Raw genomic sequence first — 27,776 nt, forward strand, 5'->3', positions numbered from 1 at the left:
TAACAAGGATGAAATTGCTAAAAATATAAAGTTCATGTTTTAAAATATAGCATCACAACACAACCAGTGGTCCCACAGACAGTATTTGAAGGGAACAGATTGAGGACTATCACCCCCTCTTCAGCCTTGGACCACCCTATAACTTCCTCTCCAGTTGCCCCCTCTGGGACCATCTTCTAGGCCATCCCCTGCTTCCAGGACCAGCTAACACCTTTTCTGTGGTTAGCTCCTCATTGAGAACCAACTCTGAGTTCCTGATGCATCAAAATTATCCCACCAAAGTGGAAGTCTCTGACAACCACCTCCTCAACCTGAAGCTGCGAGCTTCCTACACCTACCTCTCTCTGGGCATCATTTTGACCACAATAATGTGGCCCTGAAAGGTGTGGCCCACTTCTTCCATAAGTTGAGGAAGGAAAAGCCTGAGGACACCAAGCACCTCTTGATGATATAAAACCAGCATGGTGAGCATGTCCTTCTCCAGTTCATGTAGAAGCCAACCCAAGATGAGTGAGGTAAAACCCTGAATGCGTGGAAGCATCTATGGCCCTGGAGAAGAACGTGAACCAGGACCTTTGGGATCTGAATGCCCTGGACTCTACCAACACAGAACCTCATTTCTGTGAATCCCAGGAGAGCCATTTCCTAGATGAGGAGGTGAAATTCATCAAGATAGGCGACCTCCATAGGCTGGCACTGCAGGCTGGGCTGGGCAAGTATATTGATGAAAGCCTTATCCTCAAGCATGACCAGGAGCCTCCAGAATTCAGAGGCCTTGGGCAGCCCCTCTCATCCCCCTGGTATCCAGGTTTCTGAAAGAGGCCCTCTCCCCAGCCAAGAGTCATCTTTTTAACCAACCACCTTACAGCCCTCTAACAAGCTATGAACCAAGTATAAACAATAAAGCTTTTGCAGCAAGAAAGAAAATCCATATCAGTCAGGGTTCAATCAGAGAAGGAGTACCACAGCCCCCAATCCCTGCCCCCAAGGTTTCTCAACCTTGGCACTATGGACATTTTGGGCCAGATAATTCTTTGTTGTGGGGGGCTGTCCTATGCATTGTAGTGGGTTTAACAGTATCCCTGGCCTTTGCCCACTATATGCCAGTAGCAACCCACCCCCTATTATGATAACCAAAAATGTCTCCAGGCATTGCCAAATGTCCCAGGGATGGGGGTAGGGAGAGAAGGAGGAGTCACCCTCAGTTGAGTACCACCAGTATGAAGAATTTGTCACAAGGATTGTAGTTGCTGCTTAAGCAGTCTTTGTAAAGCTGTTGTCTCAGCATATGATGCTGGAGCTTGTGTCCATAAGGTGGGTAGTCAGAAATGAAAGACTGATGAGCAAGAGCAAATTAGAACCCACAGCATGAGCTGGTTCCCCACAAGGACAGACTGAAACCATGTCTCTTCTTATTGCCCCTGGCAATATGGTCTGGGTGACCTGCAGAAGCTGGAGCCCTTCATCACAATAGGAGATGGAGAAGCTATCTATATTTTCTCTGTAAAATATATATACAAACAGAGATATTAGCTTCATAGGAATAAGTGAATCCTGAAGATAAATGATTAAAGAATGAAAATATTCTGGAAAAATGCATAGTGTAATATATTTAAAATAAATTTAATATAAGTTATGAGAAGAATATCAGAAGAGAATTATGTCTAGATAGTAGAGTGGAAGAAAAATTGTTCCCTCAATGTGTTTCTTCCATTTTATTTTCCTCTCCAAAAAGGTTGTATTTTGTACAATAGACTCTATGTTCTTAGTGCATAAAAAAGAGCAAAGCATGGGAAGTTGTAATGGACTATAATTAGGACAATCAAGATTTATCAGTATTAGCTCTCAGGTGAGAGAGACCAAAGTCTTTTCTCTTTTGTATTCTCCCTTACTTTCTTCTTTCTCTGAGCCTTTGCTTCCTTGGGAGAGTTTTGAGTCTAAGGCTATGTGGCAGCTCTACCACTCTCTCTACTGGGTGGTATCACTAATCGGAGGTTTTGGCACCTGACCCACATATCATCCTACTTCCTGCCATGGCCTAGTGACATTTAAGCCTACATAAATGACAAATCCAGAATTCAGCACTCTCAGTTCACTGGCCACCTCATCTCGACTCCAGCTCAGCTGCTGCTCACATCATCCAACACCGCTCTGTTTCCAAAATCCCCACTGTAAATATACTGCTTTCTAAACACATCATCCAATCCTTCCAGCTCACCTGCTCTAGCAACACCATTATAACTGTTATTTCATCTTATTGAGATCTACAGTCACCCACCACCCATTTCTAATAACCTATCAGAATCTATGTTGGCTCATTCCAAACACTGTGTTAATACACTAAGGCCCCCACCACACCCACCACCACATTTCTCTTACCTCCCTATGAAAACACCAACCTATCTAGATAATCTGCCTTCTCCCCAGCTGACCTGGTCAGCTGAACCCACCTGGAGAAAATTTCACAGCTGATCATACTGGTGGTTCCCTCAGTTTATAGTTGCCAAACTCAATTGGGCAATCTTCAATACTACCAGGCACCTCATTCTACCACTTTCTCTACAGATGTATTTCAAACCATCTCCAGTCTCCTCTAGCCACTCCTGCCCTGCCTCTTGAGAAAGTTGCAGTCCCTCAACTTCCCAGCATCAAACCCACAAAATTAGCTACATCAGTTCCCACCCTCTACTCCTCATTATACTAGAGGATATAAATCTAGAGGATATATTTCTGTTGTTTTTAACCACCAAGTTTTTAACAATTTGTTATGGCAGCCCTAGGAAACTGATACAGATACCACAAGAAGGTTATAAGCAGCTTACCAATACGATCTGATTTAGGCTTTTAAAGATATCTGTTATGAATAGAGAATGAGCTGTAGAGAAGAGAATTGTGGAAGGAAGAAATCTATTGGGGGCACTGCATAGTTAGGAGTGAGGGAAGACGGGCGGCTTGAACTTGAGTAGAAACAGTGGGAGAGGTGGTTCTTTATCCACGTTGATGTATAGCAACTGAAGGGCATAAAATGATGGTAAGTAAAGAAATAAGGAACAGAGGTTAAGTAAATGTCTTAACAAATTGACACACTGTGTAATGGAGAATAACTCTAGTTCCAAAAAATAACATATAAAATCTCCCTGAGCATAGAGAATCAGTGGTAAGATAACTAAGAGAACGATCTTAAAATCAAGCATGCCTAATTCTTTACGTTGTTTATGTCAAGATAATTGGATGATCTTTGTCTTTTGTAACCATCAATCTAATGGTAGTCTTTAAATATAATCATGTCCCAATATTTGGTTTTGAGGAAAATAAATGCAAATTTTTCAGTGAAAAAATAATAAAGCATGCCTAGGAATACCTTTCACCTTAGATGGAGAGTGAGAGTATTCTAAGTATATCAAGAAAGGCCCATCTAGGTACTACTGGGAGATGAATGAAGTGAAGCATACAGAATCATTCCTTAAGAGTGAGGAGCCTGGGGTATGGTAATTCATTTTGGTTAATAACTAGTTAATAAGATTTAGAACAGATGGACATATAAATAAAAATATTTGATGGAAAAAAAAAAGGAGACTTGGAAAAAAAGGGGAAAGTACACCATGACCTTGGATGGAATCAACTTCATAAAAGTGTCAATTCTCCATAAATTTTCCTATAAATTGAATATCCCAATAAGAATGTCAACAGGATATTTTTGGAAATAGACAAGTAAATTCCAAAGTTCATTTAGAAAAAATAAGCAATTACAACTCACCAGGAAAATACTGAAAAGAAAAGCAATTAGGAAAGACTGGCCTTCGCAGAGCCTATAAACATTTTATAAAGCTACATTTAAGGACCAGTGTGGTACTGTTCTATGAATGGAAAGACAAATGAAACAAGAGAAAGTCCAGAAATAGATCCAAATACGTGTGGAAATTTAGTGTATGGTAAAAGAGACATCTCAAATCTGTGGGGGAAAAAAAAGTATACATGCAGTATGGAATATGAGATTTGTATTTCACAGCTTACATCAGGTTAAATTCCAAATGGAACAAAGATGTAAATTTTTAAAAGCTGATGCTATGAAAACACTAAAAGAAACCATGGGGAAAAAAATATATGATAACCTTGGAAGAGAAAGGAACTTTTTAATTAGCAGACAAAACCTAAAAGCCATTAAAAAAAAAAAAAGATTTTTTAAATTAGAAAAGTTGCAGGTTTACAGAAAAATCATGCAGAAAATAGAGTTCCCATATATTACCCCTATCATTAACATCTTGCATTAGGGTGGAACATTTGTTACAATTGAAAGAACATTATTGTAATTGCACTATTAACTACAGCCCATGGTTTACATTAAGGTTCACTGTTCATGTTGTATCATCTTATGTGGGTTTTTTTTCTTTTTTATTCTAGTAGCATACATAAAACTTACAATTTCTGCTTTTAACCACATTCAAATATATAATTCAGTACTATACTAATTACATTCACAGTGTTGTGCTACCACCATCAACATCCATTACCAAAATTTTTCCATCATCCCACATAGAAACTCTGTATAATTTAAGCATTAACTCCACAGTCCCTACCTCCACCCTGTCCCCTGGTAACCTATATTCTAGATAGTCAGAATATATGAGTTTACTTATTCTAATTATTTCATAAGAGTGATATCACACAATATTTGTCCTTTTGTGTCTGGCTTATTTCACTCAACGTGATGTCTCCAAGGTTCATCCATGTTGTCACATGTATCAGAACTTCATTCCTTTTTATGGCTGAATTACATTCCATTGTACACACACACACACACACACACACACACACACATATACCACATTGTATTTATCCATTCATCAATTGATGGACACGGGTTGCTTCCATCTTTGGCAATTGTGAATAATACTGCTATGAACCTTGGTGGCAGATGACTTAAGTCCCTGCTTTCAATTCTTTGGAGTATATACCTAGACGTGGAATTTCCAAGTCATATGGTAATTCTATAGTCAATTTTCTTAGAAACCACCAAACTGTTTTCCACAGTGACTGCACCATTTTACATTTCCACCAGCAATGAATGAGAGTTCCTATTTCTCTGCATCCTTTCCAACACTTGTAATTTTCTGTTTTTTTAATAGTAGCAATTCTAGTGGGTGTGAAATGGTATATCATTATGGCTTTGATTTGCATTTCCCTAATGGTTAAGGATGTTGAGCATCTTTTCATGTGCTTTCTGGCCATTTTTATATTGTCTTTGGAGAAAAGTCTATTTAAGCCCTTTGCTCATTTTATAATTTGTCTTTTTTTGGTTGAGTTGTAGGATTTCTTGGTGTATTCTAGATATTAAATCTTTATCAGATATGTAGTTTCCAAATATTTTCTCCCAAATATTTTTTAATTTAATTACATGAATATAATTTTTAAAATACACATAGAAAACTACCCCAAGCAAAACCCAAAGACAAAGAGCCAACTGGGGAAAAATGTTTTCAGTTCTTATTCAGGCTAATATCTAAACAGCTCCTACAAATAAATAATAAAAGGACCAAAAACCCAATAGAAAAATGAGGAAAATATACGAACATACAATTCACAGAAAAGAAAATATAAATAACTCTTAAACTTAAGGTAAGATGTTCAATTTCAGTCATAAGACATGCAAAATAAAACTATACTGAGATATAATTTTCTCCCTATTAAATTGCAAAGTTCATAACATTTGATAGCATAATGTTTAAGCAGCATTTGAGAAAATAGTCACTCATTCTTAAGTGATGAGAGAACAAATTAGTATGAACTCTACTTAGGATGATTTTACAATATCTAATAAAATTATAGTTCAGCAATTCCACTTCTAGGATATATGCAACTGTTATACATATGCAGAATGACAGATATACATGTTTAATCATTGCAGCATTCTTAATAATAGCAAAATACTGGAAACCATCTAAAAGCCATCAAGAGGGGACTAGTTAAATAAATGTTGGTGTTTCTATAAAGTGGCATATTTTGGTAGTATTGAAAAAAAAATAACATTCTTACATACTGATGGGAACAATTGCCAAGTCATTTAGTTAGTTTAAAAAGCAAGGAACATGCTCAGCTACCTTTTATTAAAAAAACAAAAAAAAAAAAGAGGTTAAGGAGGGAGAAATACACATACACATATGTTACATAGTATATATATACACATATTTATTTGCTTATACATAAACCATCTCTGGAAAAATGCACAAGAATCTGACAACATTAGTTGCCTACAAAGGAAGTAAACTGGCTGTGAAACAGAATGGGAAGAATCATTACTGTATAACTTTCTATATCTTTTAATATTAAATTGTGTATGAAATATTATCTTTTCAAACAAAAAATAAAATTTAAATTTAAAAAATAAAAATAAAATTCATGAACCTATTGATTTATTGTGACAATGTCTGAATATAAAGACTTAGAAACCCAAAATCTATTAACAGAGAACAGGAGAAACAAATTATGATACATCCACACAATGTAACATTACACATTCAGTAAATACAAATGAGGAAGCATTTTATGTGCTGATATGGCATGAATGCCAAGATATATTGTTAAATGAAAAAAGAAAGTTATAGAACACTATGTAAAGAATACTATTGTTTGTGTAAGAAAAAGAAAAAAACATTTATTTCTCTATATTATTCTTATATGTGTATATAAGAATTCAGGAAGTTGGAAGAGAATTGAGGGGCTGAGAAATAGGGATGAGAGGGAGATTTTTCAAAGTACACCCTTTTGAGAGCTTTTGAATTTTGTCCAATGTCAATGTATCACCTATTTAAAAAATAAATAAAATAAACGTTTTTAAATAAATATTTTAAAAAAAGAAGATATGTAAGCAATGGATTTTCACCTACACTTGGGAAAGTTACAAGTTAACATGAAACTAATGCCTAAATGGTCAGGTAGCAGGGCACCACAAAACTAGAAACACCCATCCATTCTTTTTGCAGTAAAGGTGAACAAGTGACACGAGAATCACTCTGAAAGGAGAGCCTAGGAAAAAGAATAAACATCCCAGTGAGGTTAAAAATAAATTAAATTAAAAAAAAAAACACCAAAGTCTTAGCCACAGAGTTTTCTTTGACCTACTTCAGGAGCACAGGAACCTCCTAGGATTGGTTATCTGAACTTGGCACCACAGCCCAGTGTTGCCTTGGACTACTGAAGCTGGACTCAAAAAGCAATTCCAGCACCACTTGGTCCCCTCCATACTGTCTGCCCCCAAAGTGACATTTTAGATTCTGTTTTCTTTCCAGTTTTAGCAATGTTTTACTCATTTTCCTGATTGATTGATTGATTTTTTATTGATAGATTTATTTTTGCAAGACACAATCTCTGATTAACAATGAAATAAAGAACAGCATAAGTTAAGATCCAAATACTTGTTTTAATCCTATTCTGGATGAAATTTTGAGTACTACAGCTCTGCCATGTTCAAATTCAATTACTGACAAAGTAATACTCTTTCTTGGTCCTATCTACTTGGGGATATTTCTGTCTTTACACGGTCCTATCTTTATCCAGCTATGTACTAGTAGCCTCTAACTTGGTTCCAAAGGATCCTGTCTCCTAGTATTCACAGCCTTAAGTAATCCCCTCCCCTTGAGTGTGGGTGGACTTATTGACATTTCTAATGAATAAAATATTGTAGAAATAATGGGATGTCCCTTCTAAAATTAGGTTATAAAAAGACTGTGGACTCAATGTTAGGCACTCTCTCGCTCCCCCTGAGACAACTTGGCCTGAGGAAGCCAACAGTCCCAGCACGAGGTTGTATATGCAGAAACCCATGTGAGTGAGCTTGGAAGCGGATCCTCCACCCCAGATAAGTCCTGAGGTGACTGAGAAGCCCCAGCCAAGAGCATGACTGCCATGTTATGAGAGACCTTGAGCCAGAGGCACCCTACTAAGCTGCTCCCAGATTCCTGACCCTCAGAAATTAAAAGATAATAAATGATTATTATTTTAAGCTCGGTTCAAAGGTCATTTGTTAGACAGTAATAGGTAACTAATATAAGCTATACCTATTGAAACCACAATTTTAATGAATTGATGCAATATATTTTTTAAAATACAGTAAATTGCTGTCCAAAGAACAGAAAGAAAAGTTGTATAATAGCATGATAGATGATTGAAAACTTCATTTCAATAATTCATAAGAAATAAAATGCTAATTACATTTTAACATAATGAAGGCCTTGGAATGACTCATCAAAAAGCGAAATATTATTTAGCATAGCAAATTTTACATATTTTTAATATTCTGACTGTGAAAAATCCTTTTACATTAATTTATTAAGAATTCCTGTATTTGCATAAACAGAATCACCAATCCCCAGTTCTGCCAGATAATAAACAGTTTACTGAACTTGAAATTCAATTTGTAGGTCTAAATTTTATTTCAATGATAATTCTTCCTAAATCAATGCCTGAAACAGCACTTGCTTTAAAGAATGGGGCATGAGTGCCCTCTTGTGACAGAATAAGCACTTAAATGCATTTGTAAATGTTTTTCAGAGGCATATGAGATAATTTGAACCAAGTCACTTTACAAACACAAAATGCCTTCTATTACCAGGCAAATTCGTATGGGCACTTTTAAGTGAAGGAAGGACTAGTATCAGGAGAATTTTGGTTAATGTTATTAAACAATATAAATAATTTACACTAAAATGCTATTCCTTTAGTTGCAATTCAAACAAAAGCAGAGTAAGATAGAGGCTCTTTCAATCAACCTTCACATAGCTGTCTTCCTAATGCTCTTCATTCCGTCTCTGTAACACAGCCCAGGGCAACATTAAGTCTCTGGACCATGCAAGCAGGTTTCAGTATGCTGCCACTCTCTAGCTCCCACTGGGGAAGATGTCTGCTTTCCAAGGGTCATTTGTTGGATCCTGAACCTAGTTATACCAATTGTTCTCATCGAAGTTATACAATTAAATTTTAAAATATGCAAAATAATGACCCATTAGAGGGAAAAGAAAGTATTGTTAGGTAAGAGAATATGTTGTTGAATACTGTGGACTGATTTCAGGAAATCTAATTGGAAAAAAACCTTACTGAAATTATACAACGGCAAAAAACTACAAAAAAATAGAGAAGTCATAAAACCTAGAATTCCAAACTCAATAACCTCACAACATCAGCAGACTACTAAAAACTAATTTTGAAAAAACCTTTGGCCCTTTTTTTGGATGGTGGTTTGTTAGACTTTACACCATAAGCACCAGCAACAAAAGAAAAAATAGATAAATGGTAAATTTATCAATATTTAAAATTTTTGTGCATTAAAGAACTTTTCAATAAAGTAAAAAGACAACCTATGGAATGGGAGAAAATATTTGCAGTCTATGTAACTGATAAGTTTTAATATCCAGAATAAATAAAGAACTTCTACAACTCGACAACAAAAGGACACATGACCAATTAAAAATGGAAAAAAACTTGAATAGACACTTCTCCAAAGAAGATATACAAATGACCAATAAGCTCAAGAAAAGATGCTTAAAGTCATTAGTCATTAGTTAAATGCAAATCAAACCCACAATGAGATCCCATTTCATACCCACTACAGTAGCTACTACTAAAAAGAATGGCAAATAAGTTTTGAAGATGATGTGGAGCAAGAGGAACACCTGTACATTGTTGGAGGGGAATGTAAAATGGTGCAGCCACTGTGGAAAACTGTTTGGCAATTCCTCAGAAAGTTAAATATAGAATTCATATGACCTGGCACTCCTATTTCTAGGTATATACCCAAAAGAATTGAAAGCAGGGTCTCAAACAGTAATTTGCACATTGATGTTCATAGCAGTATTATTCACAATTGCCAAGAGGTGGAAGCAACCCAAACTACATCAACAGACGAATGGATAAACAAAATATAGTATATACTTAACAATGGAATAGTATTTAGCCATAAAAAGGAATGAAGTTCTGATGCATATGACAGCATGGATGAACCATGAAGACATCATGTTGAGTCAAATAAGCCAGACACAAAAGGACAAATATTGTATGATCTCACTTATATGAAATAAACAGAATATGCATATTCTTAAAGTCAGAAACTAGAATATAGGTTACTTGGGGCTGAGTGGGGAAGGGGAATGGGGAGTTAATGTTTAATTGGTATGGAGTTTCTGTTTGGTGTGATGGAAAAGTCTTGGCAATGGATGATAGGAGTAGAGGCACAATTTTGCATATGTAATTAACACCACTGAATTGCATATTTGAAAAGGACTAAAAAAGGGAAATTTTAGGTTTTATGTAAGTTACTCCCCCCCACACACACACATACACAACCCATAGAACTGTACAACACAAAGGGTAAATGCTAATGTAAAGAGTGGGCTAAGGTTAATCTCATAATTATGGTGATAATGGTACATGAATTGTATCAAAGATTCCACACTAATGCAAAGTGTTCCTAATAGGGAAAATTGCATGTGAGAGGGGGTATATGAGAACTCTTTACCTTCTGCATGATGTTTCTGTAAACCTACAACTGCTCTAATTTAGAAAAAAAAAAAGCTGTGGCCCTATATCAAATGATTGGTAAAATATTCATTTACATATTTTATAAAAAGATAAATATTTTAGGTACATATGTATCTTTTTTTAAATATTCATTTTATTGAGATATAGTCACATACCACACAGTCATACAAAACAAATTGTACATTCGATTGTTCACAGTACCATTACATAGTTGTACATTCATCACCAAAATCAATCCCTTACACCTTCATTACCACACACACAAAAATAACAAGAACAATAATTAAAGTGAAAAAGAGCAATTAAAGTAAAAAAGAAGACTGGGTGCCTTCGTCTGTTTGTTTGTTTGTTTGTTTCCTTCCCCTATTTTTCTACTCATCCATCCAAAAACTAGACAAAGGGGAGTGTGGTCCTTATGGCTTTCCCAATCCCACTGACACTCCTCAAAAGCTACATTTTTATGCAATTGTCTTCAAGATTCATGGGTTCTGGGTTGTAGTTTGATAGTTTCAGGTATCCACCACCAGCTACCCCAATTCTTTAGAACCTAAAAAGGGTTGTCTAAAGTGTGCGTAAGAGTGCCCACCAGAGTGACCTCTCGGCTCCTTTTGGAATCTCTCTGCCACTGAAGTTTATTTCATTTTCTTTCACATCCCCCTTTTGGTCAACAAGATGTTCTCCATCCCACGATGCCAGGTCTCTTAATTTGTCTTTCTTATTTTCCATTTCTGTATCTCTATGCTGCATTTTGAGTGATTTTATCAGGCCTGTCTTCCAATTCTCTCTTCTGCTCCTAATTTAATATTTCTTGTATTTCAATGACCATTATTTTTTCCATTTCTGTAAAATGTTTTTGGTTCTTTTGCAACTCCACCTGTTCTTTTTCCAGTGTTCACCTTTTGCCTTATGGATTACATGTCTTTAATTAATGTTATGAAAAACCAGTACATGTTTATTTAGATATTCCTTTTTAATTTCTAGTGTATTAGGACAGCTAGAAAGAAATACCTGAAATTGTTGAACTGCAACCCAGTAGCCTTGATTCTTGAAGATGATTGTATAACTATATAGCTTATATGGTGTGACCTTATGATTGTGAAAACTTTGTGGCTCACACTCCCTTTATCTAGTGTATGGGCAGATGAGTAATAAAATAAAGACAAAAATGAATAAATAAATAATAGGTGGTGATAAGAAATACGAGATGTTTTAGGTTCTCTTTTTTCTGTTTTTTTGGAGTAATGAAAATGTTCTAAAATTGATTGTGGTGATGAACACAACTACATGATCATACTATGAGCCACTGATTGTATACTTTGGATGGATTATATAGTGAGTGAATATATATCAATAAAATTGCATTTAAAAGCAATGCATGGCTTGTTTCATGCAATTGAAGAGGATCTTATGCCAAGAATTACTGGGTGTTAATGAACATCTTGCCTGACTTGCTTTGATATTTTTTCTTTCCTTCTGATATTTTATTTACTTTGTTTTTCTTTTCTGTGTGTATTATGTAGCCACCTCAAATCATTTTTGAAATCTATTAGTCCCTTGAGGTCTGAGTCTCATAATCCTTTCTAAAAGAGGGATTAAGATTAATTTGCCATCATTAGGTGGGTCCTAGTCAACATTGCTTCCTTTGCCAAGTGGTTGTATGCCAAATGACTAATAACCCATTCAAGAATATTGCAGGGGTCAACATTAAGTTGTGGGAAGGCAGGGAAGAAGGTCATACAAAGATCTGGAGCAAGGAATCAAGTTGCCATTAGTACCAAGGACTTCAGAAGTGACTTTCAGAATCTGGGCACTGCCTTTAACAAAACTGACCAAAGGTCCTTGATATAGCCAGGCTCTGCTTAAATGGGCACTTACTATGTGTCAAACGCATAGTAATTGTCCCCACAAACCTATGAGGTAGGTACTAATATCCCCATTTTAGACATGAATAAATTGAGGTATTAAAGACTTTCAGTAACTTTTCCAATGTCACAAAGCCAGTAAATGGTACAGCCTGCTTTTGAAACCAGGTCTCTGATTCCAGAGTCCATGCTTTCAGCTGCTGGACTATACTGCAGATGACACAGAAAGCACACAGTTAATGCAACTGAACAAAGATTTATTGAGCAACTACTATGTGCCCAGCACTGTCCTGGAGATATTGGAGATACAGAAATGAACAGGACATAATTCTGCTCTCTAAGGGCTCTGGGTCTTGCTAGGCAAGGACAATAGTCATCCAAATTAATAAATTACAATATTGCATGATAGAGCAATGGAAAAAAAAAGTTCAAGTTTCAGAAGTACTACAATGGAAGAAATGACTCCTCTGCTCTACAGACAGTTCCCCAGGGAAGGTAACCCATGAGCTGGGTTTTGAAAGGAGAGCTGGCATTTGCCATGCAGCTAAAATAAAGAAGGTGGTTTCAGGAAACAAGTATGACATGTATAATCAGTGGGTTAGTCTGATATTGCTGGAGATAAAGTAAGACATTTATCTTACTCTTATAAGACAAGAAAGGAGGAAAGGAAATTGAACATACTGGCATTATGCTCCCCCTGAGTGTCTTTCACATTTCATGTTTACCCAATTTTTATCATAACTTCACTTTTTCTATTTTTATCACCTCATTTAGTCAGGAGGCATACTTAATTCCACCTGGGAATACAGCTAATTTCCTTCACCGGTTGACTGGGTTCAACTAATCTCTTTATTGCCTGATTGGATTCCTTTTATATTCATTTTATATTTTCGCATGTGGCCTCAATTCTATAACTATTTAACTTACAGGCTAGGAGAGACAGATCAAACACATAATTGCTATGTAATGAGATAGAGAAATATTAGAGATAGAGCAATATTAGAGATATATGATTCTCACTGTGGTAGTACAGAAAGCAGGATATTTTTGCCCCCTTTAAGTAGGGGACAACTAAACTGAGTCTTAAAGGATGAGCAGGTATGAAGCAGAGGAAACAGCATGTACAAAGGTATAAAGGGATGAAGCAACACAGCCTATATGAGAACAAGGAACTAATTCAAAAGAATTGGACATAAAATATGCTTAGGAAAATGGTGAGAGGTGAGCCTGGGCAGATATGCCAAAAATGAGAGTTATATATTCCATAACCAGGAATTCAGATTTTATCTGATAATTGGGAATCACTCTTGAATTTTAAGAAGTAGAGTAAGTGACATTGTTAGAGTTTCATTTTTAAAAATGCCTTTGGCAGCATTGGAAGGTAAATCCAAAGCAGAGATCAGTCAAAAATCTACTGCAAAAGACAAGTTGAAGGACAATTTGACAACATCTGTGAACATTAAAAATCTATGTACCCATTGACTCAGCAATTCCACCTGGAGGAATTCATCCTATGGGTACACTTGCACATGTATACAGGGTTATTGATAACACCTAATTGTCCATCAATGGTACATCCATAAAATGGAATACTTTAAAGATATTAGAAAAACAATTGTATGAATTGATATAAAATTATTTCCAAAAGTTAGTGTTAAATTAAAAATTAGAAAAATATGAGAACAACATGTAGAGTATGCTACCATTTAAGGACAACAAAAAGTATTTTCTCATAATATGCATGCAGCACATGAAAGAACAACATGGGCATGAAAGAACTCTGGAAGAAAACACTAGAAATTGATAATATTAATTGCCTCCAGGGAGGTGAACTGGGATGAGAGACAGAGATAAAAATAAACACTTTACTAAAGCTTTTGAATTTGGAACCATATGAGTATATTTCCTATCCCTAAATAAATTAATTAAATATAAATTTAAGGGGGGATAATCCAAGTAAGATAAATAGGGACTCTGAGTCAAGGCACTAGTAGTCACAAATTGAAAAAAAAAGACAGATAAGAAAAATGCTAAAGAAATAAAAATAAAAGAATTTCATGACTCATTGGAAATGGAGTATGAGAGAAGAGTTTACAATGACTCCCAGATGCCTGATATGCAAAAATGATTAATTATGTTGGTGTCACCAAGATTATAAATTCAAAGAGAATGTCTTAGTTTGCCAGCAATGCTATAATAGAATATCACAGACTAGTTGATTTAAATGACTGGAATTTATTGTCTCACAGTTTTGGAGACTAGGAGTCTAAAATCAAGGTGTCAGCATGACCATGCATTCTCCAAAGTCCATAATATTCTGGTGGTGGCTTGCCAGCAGTCCATAACTCAATTTCTGCCTCCATCATATGACAATCTGTCACCTTCTTCCTCCTACTCCTACTGTGCCTAAATTTTCTCTGCTTATAATGACTCCAGTGATTTTGGATTAGGGCCCACCCTGATTCAGTTTGGCCCCATCTTAATAAGATCTTCAAAGATCATACTTACAAATAAATTCACATCTCTGGTGGTTTGAAGCTGTATGTACCCCAGAAAAACATGTTCTTAGACTTAATCCATTCCTGTGAGTGTGAAGTCATTGTAATGAGGACCTTTTTGATGAGATTACTTCAGTTAAGGTGTAGCCCACGTCAACCAGCATGGTCTTAATCCTATCACTGGAAGCCTTTGTAAATGGAGCAAAATTAATATAGAGAGAGACAGAGAAAGCCACAGAGTGAGCAGTCAGAAAATAAAATTCAACAGAACCCAGAAGAGAACAGAGAGGCCAGGAGAGGTCACCATGTGCAATGCCATTTAACAGAGGAGCCCAGGACAAAGAATCATTGTCAGCCAGCCCTAGAACAACAGTTTCTTCAGGAAGAAAGCATCACCTTGATGATGCCTTATTTGGATTTTCTTTTAGCCTCAAAACCATGAGCTAATAAATTCCCATTTTTTTTAAGCCAACCCATTTTCATGCTATTTGCTTGAGCAGCTAAGGAAACTAACACAACATCCATTAGGACCTGAGGTTAGGACTTGACTATGTCTTTGTGGGAGACATGAGTCTACCCATAACAAAGAGTAAAAAACTTTAAGGAAAAGAAAATGAGTAAAATTTTGGACATGTTATGTTTAAAGTGTTGTGGGATCACATATCCAACTGTCTACTAGGTAACTTATTCATGCAGTCAACTGTGCTAGTCACTGATAGCACATACTTGGTGGATAAGTATACGTGTCAGGGAAGTACTTGGCTATATGGAACCAAAGCTCAGAGAAAACGCCTGGACAAGAGATATGGATAGAGACTTTGAGTCATAAGAATATATGGGGTGGTGAGCAGTAGAAGCCATAAGTGTGCCTTTTAAATTTTTTAATGCAAATCATAGAGGATTCTGGGAAGATAGCAACCAAAGCAACATAATTTTTGAATCTCTCCAAATTTCACCATTAAAAACAAATACAGGCCAAACCAGGATATTTCAAATACTAACAGTTCACTTCAAAAACAATTTAATGAGAGAAGGATACAGTCTTCCTCCACAATTTTCAATTCTGCAAAAAATTAAACAGAAATTTACAGAAGATGTCACTCTTGATCCTAAAACAGCACAACTAAATCTGCTTGTCTCTGAAGATAAGAAGTCTGTGACATTTGTGAAGAAAAAGCAAAGGCTTCATCCTAATCCAAAGAGATTTACGAATGATCTGGTTGTCCTGGGTTCTGAAGGATTCAATTCTGGTAGACATTATTGGGAGGTCCAAGTGGATGACAAGCCTGAGTGGACCATGGGGATTTGTAAAGACTCCCTTTCCAGGAAGGGAAAGCAGCTCTTGGCAGGATAGGACAGATGCTGGACAATCCAGCTCTGGAATGGAGACTATGTTGCAGAAAGCAGTGCTTCAGTCTCTCTTCAGTTAAAGGCAAAGCCCAGAGGAATTGGCATTTATCTGGACTGTGAGTTGCGCGAGATTTCCTTTTACAGTTTGAATGAGAGGTCTCATCTCCACACTTTCACTGATAAATTTTCTGAAATACTCAAGCCTTGCTTCTGTATTGGACAAGATTCTAAACCGCTTACCATCTATGCAGTATCAGATGATGAAAGATAAACTCCATGTATGGCTTGCTCATTGCTTAATTGTATTGCTGTAATTTGTGGAGAGTATGTAGAACACTGCACAACTATCCACGAACCTGGCATTAAGAATTTTTGTAAAATGTTTCTATGAATTACACACTGAATGTGTTTTCAGCTCATTGTTTCAATCAGTGTTGTCAGAATTAACAGATCTTGTGAGGATTAACTGTGTTTCTGAAATTGTAAGCTTAGAGTGCACAAAACTGTAACTTTGCACCTCCAATAAACACATTCTGGATATTAAAAAAAAACACATGCATAAGGTCCTGCAACCTCATTAGGGGGCATATACCTAGAGGATATGAGAGCAGAGACATGAATGGACATTTGCACACTGGTGTTTATGGAGACAGTATGCATGGTTTGCAATGGGTGGAGGTGGCCTAAGTGTACATCGACTGAGGAACAGAATGGTGACTGTTGTGTGTGCATACAATGGAGTACTGAACAACTGAGAGAAGCAGTGAAGCTGTGAGATGCGCAATGAGGTAGAAGGATCCTGTAGAAGCATTTTGAGTGAACTATGCCAGAAACAAAGGCAAACAGTATAATGCCTTACCAATATGGACAAACTACAATGTGTAAACTCAGAATTGAACCTTAGAGCACAGCTTATCAGCAGAACACTTACTGTAACAGTTCCTAGATTGTAAGCTCTTACAGCAGTCACATCTATTCCTGAATTGTAATGGCTATCTCCAGATTCCGAGATGCTGATTCCTTTGTTTGATGGTTAGGTTCCTCTGTCAACTTGGCCACGTGATGGCGTCCAGGTGTCTGGTCAAGCAAACACTGGCCTAACCATTACTGCAAGTACATTTGGGGTTGATTAATAAACCAGAAGGCTGGTTTTTTAAATCATCAGTCAATTGGCTGCAGCTGTGACTGATTATATCAGTGAAGGGTGTGTCTTCCACAATGAAAGAATTCCATCAGCTTGATTTAATCCAATCAGTTGAAGACTTTTAAGCAAGACAGATGGAGGACCTCCACTTCTTCGGCTAGCCAGAGAAGCATTTCCTGAGGAGTTCATTAAGCACCTTCATCGGAGTTGCCAGTTCACAGCCTGCGGAGTTGACTGAACACCTTCATTGGAGTTGCCAGTTTGCTGCCTGCCCTACAGAATTTGGACTCATGCATCCCCACAGTTGTGTGAGACACTTTTATAAAATCTTATATTCAGATATCCCTCATTGATTGAACTCACTTCCCTCCCCCCTATGTGGGATCTGACTCCCAGTGGTATAAATCTACCTGGCAATGCACAATATGACTCTTAAGGATGAATCTGGACTCAACATCATGGGATTGAGAACATCTTCTTAACAAAAGGGGGATGCAAAATGAAACAGAATAAAGTTTCAGTGGCTCAGAAATTCCAAATGGAGTTGAGAAGTCACTCTGGTGGGCATTCTTACACATTATAGATAACACTTTTTAGGTTTTGATGTATTGGAATAGCTAGAAGTAAATACCTGAAACTACTAAACTGCAACCCAGTAGCCTTGACTCTTGAAGACAATTGTATAGCAATGTAGCTTACAAGGAATGACAGTGTGATTATGAAAGCCTTGTGGATCACACTCCCTTTACCCAGTGTATGGATGGATGAGTAGAAAAATAGGGACAAAAAAACTAAATGAAAAATAGGGTGTGGGGGGGAGACTTGGGTGTTCTTTTTTACTTTTATTTTTTATTATTTTTACTTTTTATGGTACAAGGAAAATGTTCAAAAAATAGATCGGGGTGATGAATGCATAACTATATGATGGTACCATGAACAGTTGATTGTACACTTTGGAAGACTGTATGGTATGTGAATATATTGCAATAAAATTGAATTTTAAAAAAGGCAAGCAAAAACTTTAGATCTGTAGGTAGGTGACTAAAAGAATAAATTAAAGAAGCACTAATGTAACAAAAAATATAAAATTTTACATCAATTCACCACTCTTCTGCAGTAAGACTTTGAGTTTACTGCAATCCCTGATGTCTTTCTCACATAAACTGCACCCTTGATATTTTGGTGAATTTAAACTCGCTGCTCCTTGTGTTTGGCACATTTATTTTTCATTCACCCTCACAATGGGGGTAGTTCTTTGAGGTCCTACCTTTATTTGAGGTCCTCTTAGATATCCCACCTTTGGCAGGCTCAATGATTAGCTGCCAGGATTGCTGTTAGAGGAAAAACCCAAAATCTCTGAGGTTCAGCAGTAAATCCCAAGAGAAAAGCTAGCTTTGGCTTTCAATTACCTCTCACTTAGTTTTTGGGCTCTGTGTTAGACAAACAATATATACAAAAAGAAAGAAAATTTTTTAGAATATCTAATCAGTATTATACTTGTTTTAGCCAGGTGAGTCATTTGTTGGTTTTTGTCCACATTATGTCGCTCTCCTGTGTATCACCTCCAGTCTCACTTTGACATAAGAATTCTCTCTACCTATAATTTTACTGTTCAGTAGGGTAGGCTGTACATATGATTCTCTACTTTGTGAGAACCCATTAATGGATACCAGTGTTTTTACTGAAAAACAATAAAAATGCCTATGAAATGTAAAAAAAAAAAAACGAAAAATAAGATGGCAGGGGGGAAGATGATCTGGATGTTCTTTTTTACTTTTATTTTTTATTATTATTTTTACTTTTTCTGGTACAAGGAAAATGTTCAAAAAGTAGATTGGGATGATGAATGCACAACTACGATGGCACTGTGAACAGTTGATTGTATACCACAGATGACTGTGAATATATCTTAATAAAACTGAATTTTTTTAAAAAAATACATGGCATTTGATTCTTGATGATGATAGTATATAACTTTTAGGGGGTGACCGTTTGCTGTGAAAACCTTGTGACTCACAATCCCTTTATCCAGTGTATGGGCAGATGAGTAATAAAATAAAGACAAATAAATAAATAATGGGGAGAAATAAGGGGTATGGGATGCTTTGGGTGTTCTTTGAATTTTTTTTTATTTTTATTTTTTTTTATTTTTGGAGTAATGAAAATGTTCTAAAACTGATTGCGGTGATGAAGGCACAGCTATGTGGTGACACTGTGAGCCACTGACTGCATTCTTTGAATGGATTATATAATGTGTGAATGTATCTCAATAAAATTTCATTTAAAAAAAAAAAAACAGATACAGGAACTTCCAGGAAGATGGCAGAATACAGACAGGCAGAACTCACTTCTACACCAAAAACAACCAGAGAACAGGCAGAAACTGTTCAAAGCAGCAGTTCTGGGACTCAAGAGACCAGAGAAGGACCACTGCAACATAAAAGAAATAGCTGAATGCAAAAGCAGAGAAACCACAACTGAGAAATAGGGGTGAGTGAATTCAAACATGCCCATCCCTGAGGCCAGCAGCTATGCATCAGCTTGGGTCTTGCCAGCCAGAGAAAGGTGGCACACTCCTGGTTCCACTGAAGGCTGGTGAAGTTAACCTTCTCAGTCCCACAGCCTAGAGTCTTTCCACATGGGAGTCCGAGAGCCAGCAGATCCATTATATCCACATATAAAGACTCCACTGTGGTTCCTGGTGCTAGCCACTTTGGGTACCCAGATCTGGGGGGAGATGGGGAGGCCCTCCCCTCGAGAGGAGAGGGGGATGCAGAACAGTACTGATCTGACAATTGGCTGGAGAGGGAGACCCTCTGGGTCCTGCAGCCTTGATCCTTTCTGCACAGGGGACCAGGGTGCTCATGGCTAGGCTGCTTCCCTGAACAGAGAGGTTGGGGTGAGGGAGAGAGCTCCACTGCAACACCAGGTGCCCATCCCCAACCCCTGAGGCCAGTGACTATGCATCGGCCTGGGTCTTGCCAAAAAAACACAAAAACACAAAAACACAGCACACTTCTGGTTCAGCTGCAGGCAAGTGAAGTTAACCCTTATGTCCTACAGCCTAGAGTCTTTTCACTGGGAACCAGCAGCTCTGTTGTACCCACAAGCAGAGTCTTCACTGCGGTACCCAGCAGTTATCAAATAGTCAAAAACATCTTGAAAGGAAGAATGAAGTGGGAGGACTCACACTTCCTGACTTTAAAGCTTAGTATAAAGCCACAGTGGTCAAAACAGCATGGTACTGGAATAAAGACAGACATATCAATCAATGGAATCACATTGAGAGGTCAGAAATAGACAGATCCATGGTCAATTAGATAAGACTCCCTATGCTACTCAACTGGGACAGAACAGTCACTTCAATAAATGGTGTTAGGAGAACTGGATATTCATAAACAAGAGAATGAAAGAGGACCCTTACCTCACACTTTATACAAAATTCAACTCAAAATGGATCAAAGACCTAAATATAAGAACCAATACCATAAAACTCCTAGAAGAAAATGTATGGAAACATCTTTAAGACCTAGTGACAGGTGACAGTTACCTAGACCTTACACCCAAAGCATAAGCAATGAAAGAAAAAATAGATAAATGGGAACTCCTCAAGACTGAATACTTCAATGTTTCAAAGGACTTTGTCAAAAGAGTAAAAAAGGCAGCAATTCAATGGGAGAAAATATTTAGAAACTGCATGTTCTAATTTGCTAATGCTGCAGAATGCAAAACACCAGAGATGGATAGGCTTTTATAAAACGAGGGTTTATTTCACTACAGTTACAGTCTTAAGGCCACAAAGCATCCAAAGTAACACATCAGCAATCGGGTACCTTCACTGGAGGATGGCCAATGGCGTCCGGAAAACCTCTGCTAGCTAGGAAGGCAGCTGGCGTCTGCTCCAAAGCTCTGGCCTCAGAATGGCTTTCTCCCAGGATGTTCCTCTCTAGCAAGCTTGCTCCTCTTCAAAACATCACTCACAGCTGCACACTCAGTTTCCTCTCTCTGAGTCAGCTCATTTATATAGCTCCACTGATCAAGGCCCACCCTGAATGGGCAGGGACACGCCTCCATGGGAACATCTCATCAGAATCATCACCCACAGCTGGGTGGGGCACATTCCAAGCAAATCCAACCAGCACCAAAACGTCTGCCCCACAAGACAACAAAGACAATGGCATTTTGGGGACACAATACATTCAAACTGGCACACCGCATATCTGATAAAAGTTTGATATCCAGAATATATAAAGAAACACTACAACTCAACAATAAAAAAACAAACAACCCAATTTAAAACTGGGTAAAAGACATGAATAGACATTTCTCCAAAGAGGAAATACAAATGGCTAAACATAACATGAAAAGATGCTCATCTTCACTAGCTGTGCTGGTTTGAAGCTGTTATGTACCCCAGAAAAAGGCCAAGTTCTTTTGATCCCTTTCTGTGGGTGTGGACCTATTGTGGGTTGGATCTTTTGCTAAGGTTGTTTCAATTGAGATGTGACCCACCCAATTCAAGGTGGGTCTTAATCCTTTATTGGAGTCCTTTATGAGAAGATAAAGGACAGAAAAAAAGCCAGAGAGCTCAGAGAAAAATACCCAGAGAGGTTGGAGAGAAAAGCCCTGGGAAAAGCAAGCAAGGACCGACAGAAACTGAAAGAGCCAGAAACTGAAAGCTAAGAAACCTGAGAAAGAAGGATCAGCAGACGCTGGCTATGTGCCTTCCCATGTGACAGAAAAACCCTAGATGCCATTGCCTTTTCTTCAGAGAAGGTATCATCTTGTTGGTGCCTTAATTGGGACATTTTCATGGCCCTAGAACTGAAAATTTGTAAATTAATACATCCCCATTGAAAAAGCCAACCCATTTCTGGTATATTGCATTCTGGCAGCTTTAACAAATTGGAACACTAGCTATTAGGGAAATGCAAATCAAAACCACAATGAGATAATGTTTCACAACTACTAGAATGGCTGCTGTTGCTGACAGGGTGACGCAGAAATGAAACACAGACACAAAGTTAAGATTTAAGGGAGCAGGGGACCCACAGCATCATGTGCCAAGAGGGGGCTGATGCACCTGTGCTCCAGTTATTTATTCGTTTGTTACACAAAGCAAGACTACGCTACGTGATCAAAAGCATTCAGGGTCTCTCAGATATTATTCTTTACATCCTGCTGCAGATAAGAAGGAACAATCTGGGGTTAATGGTTAACGCTGCTGTCATAGTCACAAGACACACATCTTTACAAGGTGTGCCTGCACGGTGTTCCATGCAGGCTTGCAGCCCAGCGTTCCAGGCTGCCACTCCGGACATGGTCTAAGTAACATGAAAGGCTTGGTTCCCCACGGGCTGCTATTAAACAGAAAGGAAACTACAAGTGTTGGAAAGGATGTGGAGAAACAGGAACACTTATTCACTGCTGGTGGGAATGTCAAGGTACAGCTGCTGTGGAAGACAGTTTGGCAGTTCCTCAGAAAACTAAATATCAAGTTGCCCTACGACCCAGCAATTCTGCTACTTTGTATGTACTCAGAAGATGTGAAAGCAGGGATGCGAACAGATATTTGCACACCAATGTTCATAGCGGCATTATTCACAATTGCCAAAAGATGAAAACAATCCAAGGTCTATCAACTGATGAATGGATAAATAAAATGCAGCATATACATATGATGGAATATTACTCAGGAACAAGAGGGAATGAAGTCTTAAAACACATGAAAACATGGATGAACCTTAAGGACATAATGCTAAGTGAAATAAGTCAAACACAAAAGGACAAATATTATTATGATTTCACTAATATGAACTAATTAGAATATGTAAACTCATAGTCATAAAACTCAGAATACAAGTTACCAAGAGCTGAAATGAGGCTAGAGAATGGTGAGTGGTTGCCTACTATGTACAGAATTTTTAACAAGGTTGAACTTAAATGTTTGGAAATGGATAGAGGTGATGGCAGCTCATTATTAGGATTATAAGTAATAGTGCTGAATTTTCTGTGACTATGGTTGAAAAGGATTGTTTAGAGTCAGGGATGTCACCAGAAGGAAAGCTAGAGGTTAAAATATGGGAATGTATAACATACGGAAACTTGTGGTGGACAAGGTTTAAGATTAACACTAAAAATATAAATAAACTCATAAACTAGAACAAATGTACAACACTTGTACAAAGAGTTAATAATAGAGGGGAATATGGGGGAAAAAGTACCTATTGTAAACTATGGACTATAGTTAACAGTAATATCTTAATATTCTTTCATCAACAGTAAAATGCACCAACCAATACTAGGGGTAAACAATAGGGGGGAATAACAGGTATGGGGTTTTTTGGGTTTTCTTTCTTATGTCTATTTGTTATTTTTCTTTTCAGAGTAATGATAATATTCTAAAATTGACTGTGATGATGACTACACAACTAGGTATTGATACTATGAGACAATGACTTTATACTTTGGATGGATTATACAGTGTGTGAATATATCTTTATATATCAAATAAAATTTTCAGTAAGAAAAGAAAAGGAAAGAATATCAGCAGGAAAGTTATGAATTAAAAATACAAATTTAATAACCAGACATTATGGCAAGCAAGTTGACTGACAGCCTGATGTTGTAAAATTTGCAGTAAGAAAAGAAGAGAAAAGAATATCAGCAGGAAAGTTCTGAACTGAAAATACAAATTTAATAACCAGACATTATGGCAAGCAAGTTGACTGACAGCCTTATGATGAAGATGGAAGATACTTAGATACTTTCCTGAGTTGTTTGAGAGGCCTTGTGATACATATGGATACACTATTTTCAAATATGTTTACATTTTCTAACTTTGTAACAATATGCAAGTTACTTAGCTTCTATGAACATTGTTTCCTCATCTTCAAAAGAGGGATAATGATTTTATAGGCTGATGGTACAGAAGGAATAACAAAATACATGTGAAAGTGCTTGACCCATAATGGATTATCAATGAAAGCAATAATAAAATAACTGGGAGAGGGCAGTTACAAAGAGAACTAGATTATATGATATTCTTTACAATTCATTTTCCATTTAAATAAGAAAATGGAATTTTGTATAAAGTCACTAGCACAGTGCCCAGGACATAATTCATCAACAAGCTCAATTCAAGTTACTTATCAGTTTATAAGTTTAATTTCCAAGGCTGGAAAGATGTTATTCTTGAGTCAACATTCAACAACAGGTTACCTTGTTGCAATGCTTCTTAAACATTAATGTGCACATAGATCACCTAGAGATGCTATTAAATGCAGATTCTGATTCAGTAGGTCTGAGATGAGGGCTGAGATTCTGCACTTCTAACAACTTATCAGGTGGTGCTAATCATATGGTCCACTGTTGACAGTTTGAACAGCAAAGCATTAATGAACAAGGCAATATTCTCTCTTTGTCCCTTTGCATTATCTCATTTCATAGAGCCCACAGAGTCTAGAGATGGTATTATTTTGCATGTTTTACAGATGAGAAATTTGTGATCCACAGATGTTGGTGAAATAGTCAAGGTCATTCAACCCAATTGTTTAAAATGAGATATTTCTTTATATCATCAAGATTAATTATTTATTTTTAATGTGTAAATATTATCCCATTCTTCCTATTTATATTCTTTGAAATTAATAGGTATCAAGTTTCCTTTTATATCTTTATCACTATTTTCCAGCCCTTTTCCCAGTCTTTATTCATGTTCATATGTAACTGTAGTTTGTCAGCATCCTCATTGCCTAATCCTGTCAAAGATAACCCATCCCTGATGGAATCATGTTTAGTGACAAATTGATTGGTAGGAGTCAGGCAGCTTTTAATTCTTTTTGGTATAATCAATAACAGTTAGAGCTCTTACATCCAAATTCCTCCTTAGCTTTTTGGAATGAGCTGCCTACTTCTCTCCTGGAACCAGTGAGGAGCTAGATAAGCTAAGAACAGTGAGTCAGCTCAGAGCTACCTGGTATTCACATGGTTCTACCATCAAGCAGCCCTGACCCTGATCCACCAACTGAGATAATTTTTTATCCTCCTCATTCTTTCCAGCTCAATATCTAAGAACAAGGTCCTCTTGCCATGCACTTCCTAGCCTTGTTTTGAATATAATCCTGCACTGCAGGACACTTCTATTCTCTTTGTTGCCCATTTACAAAGCCTTGCCCCCCTTCCTCAGCCAGGCATAATTCCCATAGCTATCCCAATTGTTTAGAACCAGGCAGAGGTTTCCATGCCTCCATTTAGATTTGCTCTTCTTACTAATGCCCCCTTCCTCTTTTCTAACAACTCTCCTAAAATAAGCACCTTAGAAATATGGTTTCTAACCCGTTTTAGAAGCCAGTGCTGATGGGAATGTGTTCATAAAATTAAAGAAAAAAAAGATTATTTGAGAATAATGAAAACATCTATTAACACTCAATGTATAAATGGTGAACTTAATAAACAGTTAAATGTAAAAAAAAAAAAAAAATAGAAACAGCAACTAGGATAGCAATATAAAACACCCATCAGCAACAATCACAAGAAAAGTAGGTGAAAGGTAACCCTACAAATTGTAAAATGTAAGTGTGTAGGGATAAACAACCAATAGTTAGAAAAGATGCATGGTATCAGTAAAAGGAAGTAGAGAGAAGCAAGAGGCATGTGATGGACTTGAGAATCCTGTAAGAACCAACAAGCATTTATTGAAAAGTTCAAAAGAATCAATTTAAGAATAGCAGCTGAAACTAGGAAGACTCATACATCAGAGTTCATATTAAGGTCTGAAGGGACAGAAGCAGTTCCATATGATCTCTCAAAACTAACCAGCTTAAAGATCCTTCAAGCATAGCCCCTCACTAAGGAGCATAACTGGAGAGAGAACCAAATTGAGCAGCATAGTGAAAAAGGAAAGAGAAAGTCCAGGAAAAAGTGGAGGAGGGAAGCCAAACTCATCTCAGAAGATAAGCCATCATATTTGTAACACTTCACAGAAATAACAGAAGAGGGAGCAGTAGAGCTTAGAAATTAGAAAAACCATCCTGCAACAGCCTTCTTTTTAAAAGATCAGGAAAATTAATTTTACATAAAAATGAACAACAGAAAATGAAAAAGGTCAAATTCCATACTTCAAAGTTACTACAAGGAAAAAAAAAAAAGGATAAAGTGTTGAATACTAACCCTAAAAATGTTGACAGCATACCAAAAAGATATGCCCACAAAATAGATGAAAACTACAGCCTATTTCAAAATGGGCTAAAATGATACGATATGAAAGAACAGCATAAATCAGAGTTTGAAAAACTCATAAATGAGGAGATCAAACTCAGGCAAGTATTACATATAAAAGAAATAGCCATTTCAGAAATGAACACTAAACTAGAAGGACACAACAAGCTTGAATAAAAATTAGATAGTAACTTAAGAGAAATGGGTGGAGGAAGGACTTCAGTTACTTAAGGCAGTCCGGGGTGAGCTCTGCCCGGTGCGAGGGTGGCGGGCGAGGGTAGTTAATCGCAGACAAGGACACGGCTACTGGTTTTCTGCTGGGCAGCACAGGGGAATTTAACAAGAACGGCCACCCTGATTTCCTGGTTGGGGAGAAGGATACAACCATCAAGATGATCTAAGACACTTTCCGCAGTTTCTAAACCAGGACGACAAGGATGTCATCCTCATCAACCATCGCAGAAACTATGCGGCACTCACTGATTGCCCGCCAGCGCCCCACTCCCGCGGTTCTGGAGATTCCATGCAAGGAACATCCCTAAGGCAAAGCCAAGGACTCCATTCTGCGCAGGGCCAGGGGCATGTTTACTGACTAATATCTGCGCTAGGGAACTTCCCACAGACCTTCAGCCCCTCTCCCATCTTCAGGCCTCACCCAGTCTTGCCATGAGCCCTTCTCTGCATTTTGAGCTTCTGACTTCCGACTCCCCTACCCCTTCCCCCTCCATTGTGAGGCTAGGTGACGTGCTGCAGGTTACTGGGGCTCTCCCCTCAAAATCAAGGCTGGTTAGGCAGCAGGAATCCTGACCATCTTCTCTCCTCCTCCACTACCTCTTTACTGTGCTGTCACACAGTGTCATTATTGATGTTAAATTAAAGCAATATTCTTGCTTCTCTCTCTCTTAAAAAGAGAGAGAGAGATGGATGGAAAAGATAGCATTTTAAAAATAAAAAGGAAACTAAAAAGGAAATAAAAAGGATCAGTAGAAAGTGACAGCCAAGTAGATCCAGCATACCTGTGACAGGAATCACCAAAGAACAAAACCAAAGCAAAGGAACAGAACAAATACAAAAATATATAATTTAAGAAATATTCCTGAAATTAAAAAAAAACATAAAAGATTTGAAATATAGTAAAATGCCTAAGATTAATCAAGCCAGAATGTCCACTAT

The 27,776-nt window shown here is 37.3% G+C and overlaps 1 pseudogene; it reads left to right on the forward strand.

The window, feature by feature from the left end:
• Window positions 1–543: 543 nt before the first annotated feature.
• LOC119540595 lies at window positions 544–27,199 on the forward strand (annotated as a pseudogene).
• The last annotated feature ends 577 nt before the right edge of the window (window positions 27,200–27,776 follow it).

The sequence above is a fragment of the Choloepus didactylus genome, chromosome 7 (assembly GCF_015220235.1).
Source record: "Choloepus didactylus isolate mChoDid1 chromosome 7, mChoDid1.pri, whole genome shotgun sequence".
Taxonomy (NCBI): Eukaryota; Metazoa; Chordata; class Mammalia; order Pilosa; family Megalonychidae; genus Choloepus; species Choloepus didactylus.